Source organism: Cervus canadensis, chromosome 4 (assembly GCF_019320065.1).
Source record: "Cervus canadensis isolate Bull #8, Minnesota chromosome 4, ASM1932006v1, whole genome shotgun sequence".
Taxonomy (NCBI): Eukaryota; Metazoa; Chordata; class Mammalia; order Artiodactyla; family Cervidae; genus Cervus; species Cervus canadensis.
In genome coordinates, this window is record NC_057389.1 from 10,923,741 (window position 1) to 10,937,829 (window position 14,089).

The following is a 14,089-nucleotide window of genomic DNA, read 5'->3' on the forward strand; positions in this document are numbered from 1 at the left end:
GTTGTTGCTCTCTGTATGTTCTTTCATGGCCACCCACCCCTTACAAGTGGTATTTCATACGAGTTTCTGTTCCATATAAATAAAATAAGCAAACTGAAAGATATATTATGAAAAGACTCTTTGTTTAACCTAACAGTTCACTATGGGGTCCTTTGGAAAAAAAAATTTTTTTGCATTCCTGTTGCTTTAAAATTTAACTTAAAAATTTACTTGACATGTCCATAAGTAATTGCTTAGAAAGAGATGGACCATAATACATATTTTTAGAATGTATTCTTTTAGATTGCCTACCAGAATTGTGAAGAAGGAAACTGTACCACTTTCTTCCCCAAATATATTGGATTTTGCTAATGTGAACTAGAGAGCACAGCAAAGCCCTGGGCTAAAGATACATGTAGGCTGGGGATATGTGACTCCTACTTAAATACACGCTGATTGACTCCCTGGTTGAGTCAGAGAAAGTTGAAATGACTATTCTCAACGTGTTAAACAGGGTTGCTGATCTTCTTACCCACTTGTTATTGAATAAGTATGAGCTCGATTTCTCATTTACAAATGATTTTAAAAATTCCTTTACGTGTAAATAACTATTGACACTTCTGAATAATCATTATTAAATTTAAGGATTGAATCCAGTTTAAAAATCTTCATACTTCCATGATCTATGAAGACACAATTACATTCTGAAAATTAACTGTAAAATTCTTTGATACTCTTTTTTTTCTGAAAATAAAATGTAAACTTAATAAGTTCATCTGTCTTGCCAGGAGAAAAGACCATTGATACACTGTTCTGGGTCAGTATGGAAATTTGCCTAGAAGCAGGGGTTCCGTGCTTTTAATTGACCTGCCAGTTTGAAATCTTTTCTTGACAACTGTGACTTCCAGCAGAGTTGAAAATACTGTCCATCTTGAGCTCAGATGGCATATATAGTCTGAAGCAATATGGTGTCCAAAATAAAACCCCTAGGATGAGAGGAAAAGTTATGAATTTTTAATGAAGGAAAAAATAATCTATAATTGTTAGATTCAAACCATTTGGATTTAAAATATCCTCTCCTATCTCTGAATTACTATTGCCAGGGAAATGCTATTGGTTGCCTACATTTTTTAGAGAATAAATTTTCATTTTCTATGAGAATCATAAACCCTTGATCAATTAATATAAGTTAACGTGTAAGATTTTTGATGTAGAAAAAAAGTAGGCCCAATATATTGCTTCAGGCTGACTCTCTCAGACACCATGAGAAGTTTCAAAACTATATGTTGAAAGCCTCTTGGTTCCTCTGATGAGATAGGTGCTTGGGGTAAGAGTGGCAATATTCATTCATTCATCCTTGCAGGTAAATCACCTTGATTTTCCTTAAGGACTAACCTGCACCAATCTTAGACCTAGTAGTTTTGATAGTATCAACACCATCCTTAATCTAGTAGTGGACGTGGGATTTGTAGGTGACCAATCAGAGAATCCATGCCTCTGGTAACAGTGATTGGGTCAGGGAAGAATAGATGAGCTACTAAGAGCCAGGAACACACAGTATTTGAATCTTTTCTAAGATTACTCAAGGGGAACATTTTCCTCCTACCATCCCTCCCTTCGCCCCTCTCTCTTTCTTTCCTTCCTTCTCTTTCTTTCTTTATGTTATTGCTATTTTGTTTCTGGATTTGAACTGTAGAGACATAAGCCTAAACTGCTGGCGTACATACCACTACCCAAAAAGGAGCTTCCTTAATAGTAGACGTAAGACAGAGCAAGGCAAAGCCAAGAAGTGAAAAACTTGCACTAGTGATGTCATTCAAGCCTCTAGATTCATCCATGCATAAAGTCAGTTCTACTTTTGAATGTTTATTTTATGTAAGCCAGTATGTTTTCTCTGTGCTTAATATAGCTTGAGTATGTATTTTTGAACTTGCAAATTTAAAAGCTCAGCTTACATCAGCTACAAACAGGGCATATGATATTCTGATGAAAACTAAAAATATATTAGGTATTCTTATGATCATGCTTTCTAACCTTTAGCATCACGTACATTAGTATCTGACATCATATCCAGAAATAAAAATGAATTTATAACTTACCAAGCAGAACTGATCCAACTGCCATAAATGTGCTCCATTGGATTAACACTGTTTCTGGATGAACTGCTGAGAACCTATTTGGCCCTGGAGGCAAAATAGCAACAGCAATTAGGTATCTATGAAACTAATGCCAAGAAGCCCCAGTAGCTGCAAGATAACAGATAAACTCTCACCATCCCATTCATTAGCTACTGTAGTGAGTGCCAAGGCAGAAGGGAGAAAGATGATTGAGTAATTCTCCATCATTTTTAGTCTGCCAATTACCACATGTACAAAAGCAAAATAAATAATAGATCTGGTTTTCGTAAAATGCGTCAGTACTTCAAGAGCCTCACCTTAAGTTGTGTGAAACATATATACTTTTGGCAGAAATAGCCTTTGAGTTACTCTGCCTTGAAACCAGCTGTATTTGAGCGAGATCTGGAAAACCCATTCAAAGGCACTTGATTGAAAACACTTTCCACTCAGATGAACCATTAGCATTAATGAAAACCTATAAATCTTCTGTACATTTCAAATGAAAACCACCACAAATGCTTAACCACTGGTTTTGACAGGATATGCTTTGTGGAGTCTGTGATGGGAACTTTGGGAAAAAGCGTAGAAAGAAAATGTTAGTCATCGTGCACACAATTATAGGTCGGTGACTTAATGCTAGAGTATTTAGTGGGAAGGGGGAACAGTCAAGTGATATTTATTTGGTCAAATTCTGAAACAAAAAAAAAAATGTACATGAGTCTGTTTAACATGTTCCAACCCACACTGGACACTAAACTAAGCTACACTTACCGCAAGAGCCTCAGGGGAAAATCTGTGATGGTGTTGTTGCCAATGTCTGAGCAACACCAGAGTCTAGTAGATCGAAGATCACTCATTTCTGTCTGCAAGAACAAGAAGAGTTCCTGCCTCCATTCATTAGCCGTGGAGTAGTTCTCTCCCAGTTCTGTTTGTACTATTCTTACGTGATGCCCCACTGCCAGCCTAGAAAGCTCTTGGAGTAACTTCTAGTAAAACAGACAGGGCATCTGTATAGATCTTCTTTAATATCTGTAGTCTTGAATTACAGAAAATAAAATCATCTAAGAATTCATTTCACTGGATTTCTAACCCAGGAGCAAAATGGGAGGGGAACTCTCAAACATTTGTGAGCAACAGAAAAATACACACCATTAGATCAAGAAAGGTCCCAGTTGACTGGAATGCTTGGCAGATATGATGCTTTCTTGGGATTGGTAAGATGTATTTGAACACATTTCCATTTTATCAAACTCTCTGGAGAAAAGATAATCTTTTTTTGAAATATCCTTGAGGTCTCACACTTTGTACTATTTGCTGAGAGTTAGCAAGATCTGTTGGCTGATACATTTAGATAGGTCTAGGGGTCTAACATCTGAAATAGGATTATATCATTAAGTATACTGTTTGACTTATATTTTCTTTTCCAATGTGTACAAAGCTATTTAGTGAAGAGATCAACTGAGTTCTAAATTAATTAATTGAAAAAGTATTATTTATGTCCCCTTTATATGCAAGATATTATGGTAGATGCTCTTAGGGCATATAAAGATAATTGCAAACTAGCATGGCTCTAAATTTATATTCTAGTTGGAAAACAAAACCTGGACACTGCAAATATTAGCAATGATTGCTTCAGTGGTTGGAGACACTGCTAGCATTTGAGAGGAGGGACAGTGACACCAATGACTTCAATGCTGAGAAAATTCTGCATCTCTACAGATTTTTGAGTGTCCAAATGGAAATATAGTTTAAAGGTCATTTATAATTATATGAATCCGGGCTTCTTTTATAACTATACACCAAGATTTTTTGCATGAATTTGGTTTATGTTAAATTTTCCATTTTTAATATGCAAATCAAGGAAGGGCTGTAGTTTATCTTAACTTTACCAGGAATGGTTCATCACTTCAGAAATAACATTCCCAAAGGCAAATTAGTATTTGAGCTGCCAAAACCACGTATTTTCGTATTCATGCCTTTTGAATCCGTAGGAGAGAGATAGTATAGGATATATACATTTGTATCCTTGTTTGAAAGTGTTAAGTAGCATGAAAAATTCAACAATTGTTAGAATACTCCAAATTTTGTTTTATTAGTACTGCCCATAAATAAAAATATGACTCTTATGTCAAGATTTTTATTTTCTGAATGAAGTAAAAAATAAAAAAATACCAAAATTAAATGGCAAATTTTCAATGAAATTTGGCAAGACTGAGTGATATTTTCTAATTTTCTCCAGATCAGCTTGTAATTTGTCTTGCTGTTTATCCCTTATTCAGTTAAAATTATTTCTCATCTTTCTGTTTTCTAACATATCTTAACTAATTTTCTGTCTGTGAACATATATCCTAATACTTACTTTTGTGTTAGCATCTAATAATATCTCTGTTTTGATTTTCCAATAATTTATGTACAAAAGGTTTCTGATTTTTGTTTCTCTAAAATCAAATCTTTCTTGATTATAAATAGGTGAAAGAATCCAACTACTTCATTAAGCCATCTATTGTGATTGTGCCTAAAAACTTACATATTAAAATATACATAATTGCATTTATTTTTTATTTATCTTTTAGCAAGATAAAATTATATTTTATATTAAAATTTTACAATTAGGTGCATAAGCATATGGCTTTTTATTCTGAATTCTGTATTGGGACAGTAAAGAGATCATTATATAACACTTGTGAAACAGGGCATTGGATTTGAAAGGACTGAGATCCACTAATTTCGGGTTTTAATGAAAGTTAAATGTGATGATATGTGTAACGTGTCTACCAAAATAATTGATATGCAGTATGTGCTCAGTAAATATAAAATCTCATGAGATGAGATGATCCCTCCTGACTCTAGCAGGAAAGATCTCAAAGACCACACTGATGGAAGTGCATTTCAAACAGAATTTTTAAAAAAAGGAAACAGAGAAAAACAAAGAGAAAGTAAATCATGATTGGGTTGGCACAAAGAGAGGCAGAAGACATACTCATTGGGGAAACGTTTGAGCAAAGGTGTAAAGATTCAAAACCAAAGTGATAGCATGTTTAGGGAGAGGCCGAGCCTTACCTAGCACATAAGGTGTTAGTCAGTGAGCGTGAAAAACTGTGAAATATTAGGCCAACCATCCCAAGGAAACATCAAGAGAAGATAAAGGAGAGGAGGATCTGAGGGTCAAAATTTAGATGAAAATAAGGAAAAGCTGTTAAGAAGAAAATTTAAACTGTAGATGGGGGGCGGCGATAATTACAGAAGTTTCTTCCTTGTAAGAGAGTAGAACAAGGTAAGCTTTATCCACAAAGAGATGGTGACTTAGCCATAGATAGAAGGCATTACAGAAAGACATGAAAAATTTAAAAGATCATGTCACGGGAGTTAAAGAGAAGAATCATGCTGTAAAGACCTCAAGAGCTGTTGCTTAGAATATAGACCACTGATTCTAAGCAGTGTACAAGGGTATAGGGACGAATTATGATGAAGGCTTCCCTCATAGCTCAGTTGGTAAAGAATCTGCCTGCAACGCAGGAGACCCAGGTTTAATTCCTGGGTTGGGAAGATGCCCTGGAGAAGGGAAGGCTACCCACTCCAGCATTCTCTGGCTTCCCTTGTGGCTCAGCTGGTAAAGAATCTGCCCTCAATGCAGGAGACTTGGGTTTGATCCCTGGGTTGGGAAGATCTCCTGGAGAAGGGAAAGACTACCCACTCCAGAATTCTGGCCTGGAGAATTCCATGAACTATACAGTCCATGGGGTCACAAAGAGTTGAACATGACTGAGCCATTTTCACTTCACTTCAATTTTCAGTAAGGTAAAATCTTGAATTCCTTAGTCTCCTTTGGCAATTTTTGACTGAAGTGCCAGGTGAAAAAAGAAAGCAAAAAAAAAAGTGAGTTTAGTGACTGGACCAACAGGTTTTAATGAGAATAAATTTGGAAGAGGTTTGTCCAAGTTGGTCCTTGTCAGTTCACCGGTGAAAGTGAACATGTTAGGCATTCAGTCGTACCCAACTCTTTGCAATCCCATGAATTGTAAGCCCACCAGGCTCCTCTGTCCATGGCATTCTCCCAGCAAGAATACTGGAGTGGATAGCCAATCCCTTCTGAAAGGGATTTTCCTGACCCAGGGATTGATCCCAGGTTGCTTGTATTTCAGGCAGATTCTTTACCATCTGAACCACCAGGGAAGCCCCAGTTCACAGGTGAATTATAGGCCGAAAGAAGCAAGGGCCTTCTCCAACTCCATGTTCTTCAAGAAAAATATGGATCAAGAGTTCTCTGAAAAGGGGAAGGAGGAAAGCATATTTTCTTTCCATTTCCAAGAATACACCTGACCAGTCCTCTCATTTAGTTAGAGGAACAGTAAAGATAAAAATCATCATGGCATCAATTCAAAGGACTATGTTGTGAGAATTAATTCCAAGGTCTAAAATGTCCTTTGAGTTCCTTAGAGATGTTATACATATATATAGAATGTATGTATAAAAATATATATGTGGAAATATGATTGCTAATGAAGTTTGCTTTAATTATATGACATCTATATGTGATCTGCCTGTTAACTGGGACTAGAAAAAAACTGTGTATTACAATAATTAATACTCTAATAACAACTGTAAACAATTTTATAGGACCTTGTTGTTTCACATTTTTACAATACCAGTAATATTTTCAGGTAGTTTCTTTTTTAAAATAACTAATTAATTTTTAAATTGAAGAATAGTTGATTCCAGATAACTTAGCCTGAATTAATCCTCTGAGATAAGAAAACACAAAGACCAGGCTAATATCACAGAAGTAGAGAGGGGAAAAATCCAAAGTTTAATTTAGAAAAATAAAAATAGAAATTTAATTCTTTAATTGCAATAAAAACAAAATAGCAAGTAATATACTAATAAATTATCCTGACATAGGCTAGCTGTTTTACAAATGTTAACTCATCTGATTTGCATACCAATCCTGGAGGCTCAGCTGGTAAAGAATCTGCCTGGGATACGGGAGACCTGGTTTTGATCCCTGGGTTGGGAAGATCCCCTGGAGAAGGAAAGGGCTACCCACTCCAGTATTCTGGCCTGGGGAATTCCATGGACTGTATAGCCCGTGGGGTCACAAAGAGTAGGACACAACTGAGTGACTTTCACTTTGACTTTTTTTCCCCCAGCTTTACAAGGAGAAAACTTAGCCTAGGGTTGATTAGAGTCTAACAATGTAACTTAGAGAACTTGGCAAGATGAGGTCAGAACCTGGGTTTGTCTGCTCGTAAAGGTCAAGTCCTTTTCACAAGACTGGTCTGGAAGGAGACAAGAAGGTTATTTGTAGAAGATACTGTTATCCTTAATTAGAGAACCAGTTTGGAGTGAGGGCATTCTATAAAGTGCTCAGTTGTGTCTGACTCTTTGAGGCCCTCTGGATTGTAGTCTGTCAGACTCCTCTGCCCTTGGAGTTTTCCAGAAAGAATACTGGAGTGGGGTGCCATTTCCTACTCCAGGGGACCTTCCCGACCCGGGAATCCAGCCCATGTCTCTTGAGTCTCCTGCATTGGCAGGTGGATTCTTTACCACTAGCACCACCTGGGACGCCCACATTCAGTAAAAGGCGGTGACAAAAACCATATCACGTTAACTGGGAGCTTTGCTAATTAGTGAAATGCACAAAGTGGAGAGATACCCAAATAGTAGAAGGGCTTCAGATGCATATCTGCCAAAATGAAAGGCAAGTAGCCTCTATGATGAATAAAATACAGCTTAGATACTGGTACCTTAATAAAAATAGGAATTTCATTTGATGAAAAGGTCTGAAAAGGCAATGGATTGATTCCATTCCGAGGGGCAGCTAACAGAGTGGCTTTGGGGGAAATCATTCCTAAGTGCATTGGGCTGCTTCTTGCTTGCAGGACAGAAATTACTGACTATTGGTTAAAATGCCATGTGAATTCATTTTCAGCCTCATTTATCCTCTGGCTGAGCATAAAAGCAATTTCAAAGGGAGAAAAAAATGGCCCCAATATGTGTTGCCACAAATCTTTTGAGAGATGAGAAATGTTAGCAACTGGCATAATTTAATTCCAGATTCAAACAACTATCACTATTATAGTTAACAGTTCTGGGTGTGTATATTCTCAGATTCATAAAAAAGTGTATTGTTTAATATTACATTTGAATTATTTCTTTTGGTACCTAATTTGCCTACAATTCTTCTGGAACAAGACAGTATATTTAAGCATTGAATCTACCCTCTGGAAATCTCACTAGGGCCTTAGCTAGATAATCTCATTAATTTTCTTTTCTAATTAATGAATCTCCCTTCCACTCTAGGAAGAGTTGTTTACTGTTGTTGTTTTTCTTCTATGACACCCCTGGATTAAGTGACAGGTTGTCTCATTACTTAAAATAATTTCACTATATAAGGTGATTCTTATGAAGATTAAACAATATCTTAAAATTCTGATGAAGCAGGTATACTTATTTCAGCAACTAAAACTGGGTGAAAAGTGACATTGCAGTGACACCCTTTGCATATTTCATGTTCCCTTCTAATAGTGAAGTAAATTAGTACACATCCATTTCAGGGTGATTTCATGGCAGTCACAGAAGAATCTCTTGGGTAGGATAATGTTGCTCAATTTTCTATTTGATCTAAGTTAGACTCAGATGACTAATCTTTTAATCTCAACTTAACCTCACAGAACAAAAGCCTACTTCTGTTGGGCTGGTAAAACACTTTAAGTGAACTTTTGTTCCTCATACCCTGTTCTGAACTGCAGTGATGGAAAAGACTGAAAAACTTTTGACTGTCAAATTAGGATGAAAAACAGAGAAGTACGATTATTTATGTTGTTTGTACCTGTACCTCCCAGGTTGTTTCTAGAGTGCTCTTTTTTTTCTTTTTAATGAGGACTACAAATTGTTTTCACTTTTTATTATTATAGTCTTTGAACAATCTGAGAGGTAACTGTAATATTCCCCAAAATGAATGTGTGGCTCCAGAGAAAGTAATTTAACTATTCAATTATTGGACATTAGAAAAGAGATTCTGGTGTGTACTGATTGAGGTGTAAGTAATCACAGCACCACATTTATTTTGGACAAGTTTACTTATTTATTTTCTGAAGGAATACATTGTACAGCGCACCCTGGGTCTCTGTGTTTAAAAGCCCTGGTTAAAAAAATAAAAATAAAAGCCCTGGTTAAATACTAAGATCCCAGAATGATAAGTAACATATAAACTCCTGAAGTCTTCCTGTGTATGTTAGTGACAGACCAAAGGGAAATACCTGATTCACAAAATGCAGATAGAGAGGTAGCTTCTGCCTCAAAAACCAGGCTTAACTCTGTCTATTCACCCTACATCACCACAGACTGTTGGTCTGTGTAGAAAAATGCTTCAAATACACTCTCATGATAAAAAATAAAACTAAACAAGCCTTTATCTAGTCACTTGACTATAAAAATCTTTAAAGGGAGATTTTATAATCTCACATTTCCAATTTTATAAACAGAGGATATTGGGTATAATTTAAACTTTTGTTGCTATCTCAGATCATGGTGGTGATGATTAGTATGTCTAACATAGTCACTCAGTGATATGTCAAATTCAGTTTTTCTATCTTCTTTGCTATAAAGCCGTGAGTTGTTCATTCTCACATATTCATTCTTTCTTTAGCTAGATTCCAAAGATTTGGACATGAAGATTTTAAAAATAAAAATAAATTAGTATGAGCCAAGAAATAAAGAGATGATGGTTTCTCTTAGTTGTGCTCTACAGTTCTAGATTGACTCTTTGGAAATATTTCTCTAACAAAGATGAATTGAAAATTGATTCTTCTGTTTTTTAACAGTAGCGAAAACCAGACAATATTCGTGAAATAATGATGTTTGGGATACTGGAATTAGGCAACAAAAGTGAATTCTCCCTCAGACCCAAGAAACAAATGACATGAGTTTAAAAAAAAAAAATATTGGAGAATAGCTGATTCACAATGTCATGTTAGTTTCAGGCATACAGTAAAGTGAATCAGTTGTCGTATACGTACATCCACTCTTTCTTAGATTCTTTTCCCATACCGGCCACTGCAGAGTATTGAGTTCCTTGTGCTCTAAGTAGGTCCTTATTAGTGTAAGGGCTCCGCTGATAGCTCAGTTGGTAAAGAATCTGCCTACCCTGTAGCAGACCCTGGTTCAATTCCTGGGTCAGGAAGATCCCCTGGAGAAGATATAGGCTACCCACTCCAGTATTCTTAGGCTTCTCTTGTGGCTCAGCTGACAAAGAATCCACCTGCAACGCGGGAGACCCGGGTTTGATCCCTGGGTTGGGAAGATCTCCTGGAGAAAGGAAAGGCTACTCACTCCAGTATTCTGGCCTGGAGAAGTCCATGGACTGTATAGTCCATGGGGTCACAGTCAGACACGACTGACTGACTTTCTCTCATGTATCTGTTTTTGATACAGCAGGATATATATATATGTTGCTCTGAAGCTCCCAGTTTATCCCCCCACCACTCAGAACATTTAAGAGAGATCTATTGTACAGTTGTAATAAAAGCCCTTGAAATCCTTCTATAATATTTAAACTTGCATCAGTCAATATTTATTCTGATAGCTGATGTGTGCTGAATAGTTATCAATAAGTCTTCAGTGGGTAATAATTTTGGAGGAACCTAAAAAAGTCCACTTAGTATTGAATAATGTACCATGATTATTAACCTGGTGTGAATAAAAGCAGGGCAGGACTTCCCTTCACAGGTCTAGCTGACATAATGCTTTTAATAGATAATAATTAGACTAATCGATGACAATCTTTGGACTTTACAGAGTATGATCCAATGATGCTGAAAGATGTCCTCCCAGAGAAAATCATTAGGGTTATCAGGTAATAATGCTAAGAAAGACACAGCGGCTGAGAGAAATTCTAATATTCAGTGCTGGCAGCAATGCTTTTGTACCACTTACAGTCCTGCTCAAACTTTGAGCTGAAGAGCCAGGAAATTGTGCTATTTTACAGAGTCTTTATCCAACATGCCTCTATTCATTACCTTATTCATTCCACAAATATTAATTGAGGGTCCTCTGTATGCCTGTACTGTGCTGGATAAGAGGGAAAAAATAATGAACAAAAACAGACCTAGATTCTGAAAACTAAAATTAACCTTCTTTACCTTGAAAAATGCTATCTATAAAAGTAAATAGATGAGTAATTAGTGATGATTTCAGATTGGTGACAGCTTCAAATACTACATGTTTCTGCCTGGGGAGAGCAGGCGTGGAGAAGGAATTGTACCACTATGAGGTGCTTAAGGGAGAAAGCTAATCCATGATCTGCCTCCTGGTGGGTTCCTGAGGGTGTGGGATAAACAAATGACTCTCCTTATTTTACTCAACGTAATGCTAAAATATAAATAAAATATATATGCTAAGAAATCAGTGTTTTGTCATAGTGCCTAACAAATTGAAAAGAAGCTTTTCATTTTGATCGTTCACTATATTTGTTATAGGCAGCAAAACTTTACCAAATTTTATGGCATTGTAACAAAAATTAGCCTAGTTGTAGCTGGCTGTTGCAATCATAAATTTTAATGATATATATTTTGAAAAAAGTATATAGCCTGGAAGTAAAAATTCATAAAGTGGTACCAAATAATACTTACTCATTAAATATACCACTCATAAAAGAGCATCTGTTTATCACTATGGTATTATAATGAGAACCTATTCTTAACAGTTTATCCAGGTTTAGGTTATGTAGAAAGCTACATAAATGTCATTTTGATTATGTACACGAATAGTGGAAAGTGCTGAGAAAGAAGTATTTCTTTCCTACTTAATAGTATCACTATACTATAGTTTCTATAAAGACATGGTCTGGGGATTCTATCCTAGCTTAACACTCTGGCTTTATTTATTGTCTGCTGGTTTTTCTGCTGGTTGTGTCATATGAGGGCCTGCTTCTTATTAAACAGACTATAGGTTGAGTCATGGTGACAGAGTGAAGAAGAGCATACTTAAAAAAATATCTCTACTCCCAAGGAACTTAGAGTCTTAGAGTCTAGTGGGACGGTATCACAATTCTTCGGGTCTTAATTGATTAGAAAATGGTACACATGAAGAGAAACGGAAAGATTTATGTTCATCACTCTTTTGTTTGTGATTCTCAACTCTATCCTAATGGGTAACAGCATGGTCTTTGATATGGGGAACAGGTAGACTACAGTTATTTTTCTTAGATTTTGTTCACACTGGTGAATCATGATCACTAAAGTAAAACCTTTCCATAAAGATGCCTAATTGAATGCAATGTAGCTATCTTGACTGCAGAAACTCATTAGAATGCACAATAGTACTGAAAGAAACTGCTGAGTATCTTGGAGCACATGGTCTCTGACACAATGAAATGTGTCTGGTGACAAGGAACAGTGTTTGAATCACGGTCCGTGATGTGACAATATCACCCAAATTTACCTAAGATCCTTCATGTGACCAACATCATTAGTTTAATGAAACCTGACGCATCAGAGCAATTGTCTACCTGCACTAGAGAGAACTTGCTCAACTCTCTGGCAGTTCCACTGGGTTTTACATTAATTAGTAAGATCCATATAATTGCATATTTCATAATTGATTCTGACAAAACATTCATACAGGTACAGGCAAAATATTGTCTTTGGAGCTTCACAAATCACTGGACACATCTTCAAAAAAAGGACTTATAGTCAAATCACCTGCTTTCTTGAAAATAAGGGTGATGTCATATTGGCCAATCCAGGTTCCCAGAAAAACTATACTAATGGCATCAAGTTAATACAAATTTAAGTTTCAAACTGAAAATCAGCTAGAGAAAAATATTTAGTCTTATGCTTTTAGATTATATGAATAACTATGAACCAAAAACAAGTTATATAGTCTTATACATGTAATAAATAAAGTGTCTGACTACCAGGCCAGACTGAAAAATGTTCTATTATAGATTTATTCTTTTTTTTATCCCTGAGGAACACCTCCTTTGGTGGTGGAGAGTGAGGCTTCTGCTTTGTGAATATGTGCATCGGGCGCAGTGAAAATTAAATAACGATATTTTAACAGAGCAAACTGAGTCTATGCAGTGGACTCACTGGGTGTCTCATAAAGAAAAACAGGCTATAATAACAAAGAGCTTGAAAGCCTGTCAAAGGGAGGTTACAGTAGAAGTTCTGTCACTAATGAACTATGTATTTAAGTCAGTCACATTTTTAGTTCTCTGTTCTTGCACGCATGCATGCTCCATCACTGAGACACGTCTGACTCTTTGCAACCCCATGGACTGTAGTCCACCACACCTCTTTGTTTATAGGATTCTCCAGGCAAAAATACTAGACTAGGTTGCCATTTCCTCCTTCAGGGGATCTTCCTGACCCAGGGATCAAGCTGGGTCTCTAGGTCTCCTTTGTTGGGAGGTGGATTCTTTACTGCTATATCACCTGGGAAGCCTGACTAAATATCAAACATCAGTCTTGAGGCTTTATCTAGCATATAAACACAATAAAACACAATAAAAGAATGTACACAATAAAAGAAATGAGAAATATGACTATCAGACAGGAAAAAAATCAAAATAAATATTGTCAGACAACATGTTTCCATAAATAGAAAATCAAGGAAAAAAGATAAAATATATAAATAGTAGGTATATAAGTTAATAAACAAATTAGAGTTTTCCATATATTAGCAATAGGAAACTTATAATAAAATAATAAATCTCCTTTTCCATAATACAATATATAAAATAAAAGAATAAATTTAACAAGAACTGTGCAAACCTATATGATGAAAACTATAAATCATTGCAGAAGGGTATAAAACCAAAATAAATGTGAAATCATACATTACTTCTGAGTGATTAAAATCTAAGATCACAAATGCATTAATTCTCATCAAAATAAACTGTGAACTTAATGTAATCTAATAAAAATTCAAGAAGATTTGGAAAAGAATAATAAGGTGAGATACGCCATGTGTGTGTGCTAAGTTGCTTCAGT

General features: G+C 36.0%; 1 long non-coding RNA gene across 1 annotated transcript in view; it reads right to left on the reverse strand.

Annotated features, from left to right (window-relative positions):
* Nucleotides 1–850: 850 nt before the first annotated feature.
* The window catches only part of LOC122441032, a 30,953-nt gene continuing 17,714 nt past the window's right edge, over nt 851–14,089 (reverse strand). Inside the window, exons 2-3 of the long non-coding RNA XR_006269178.1 lie at nt 2,079–2,162; nt 851–965 (exon numbers count right to left, since the gene is read on the reverse strand). This is a non-coding gene — a long non-coding RNA (uncharacterized LOC122441032). The remainder of the gene's footprint in view (nt 966–2,078; nt 2,163–14,089) is intronic.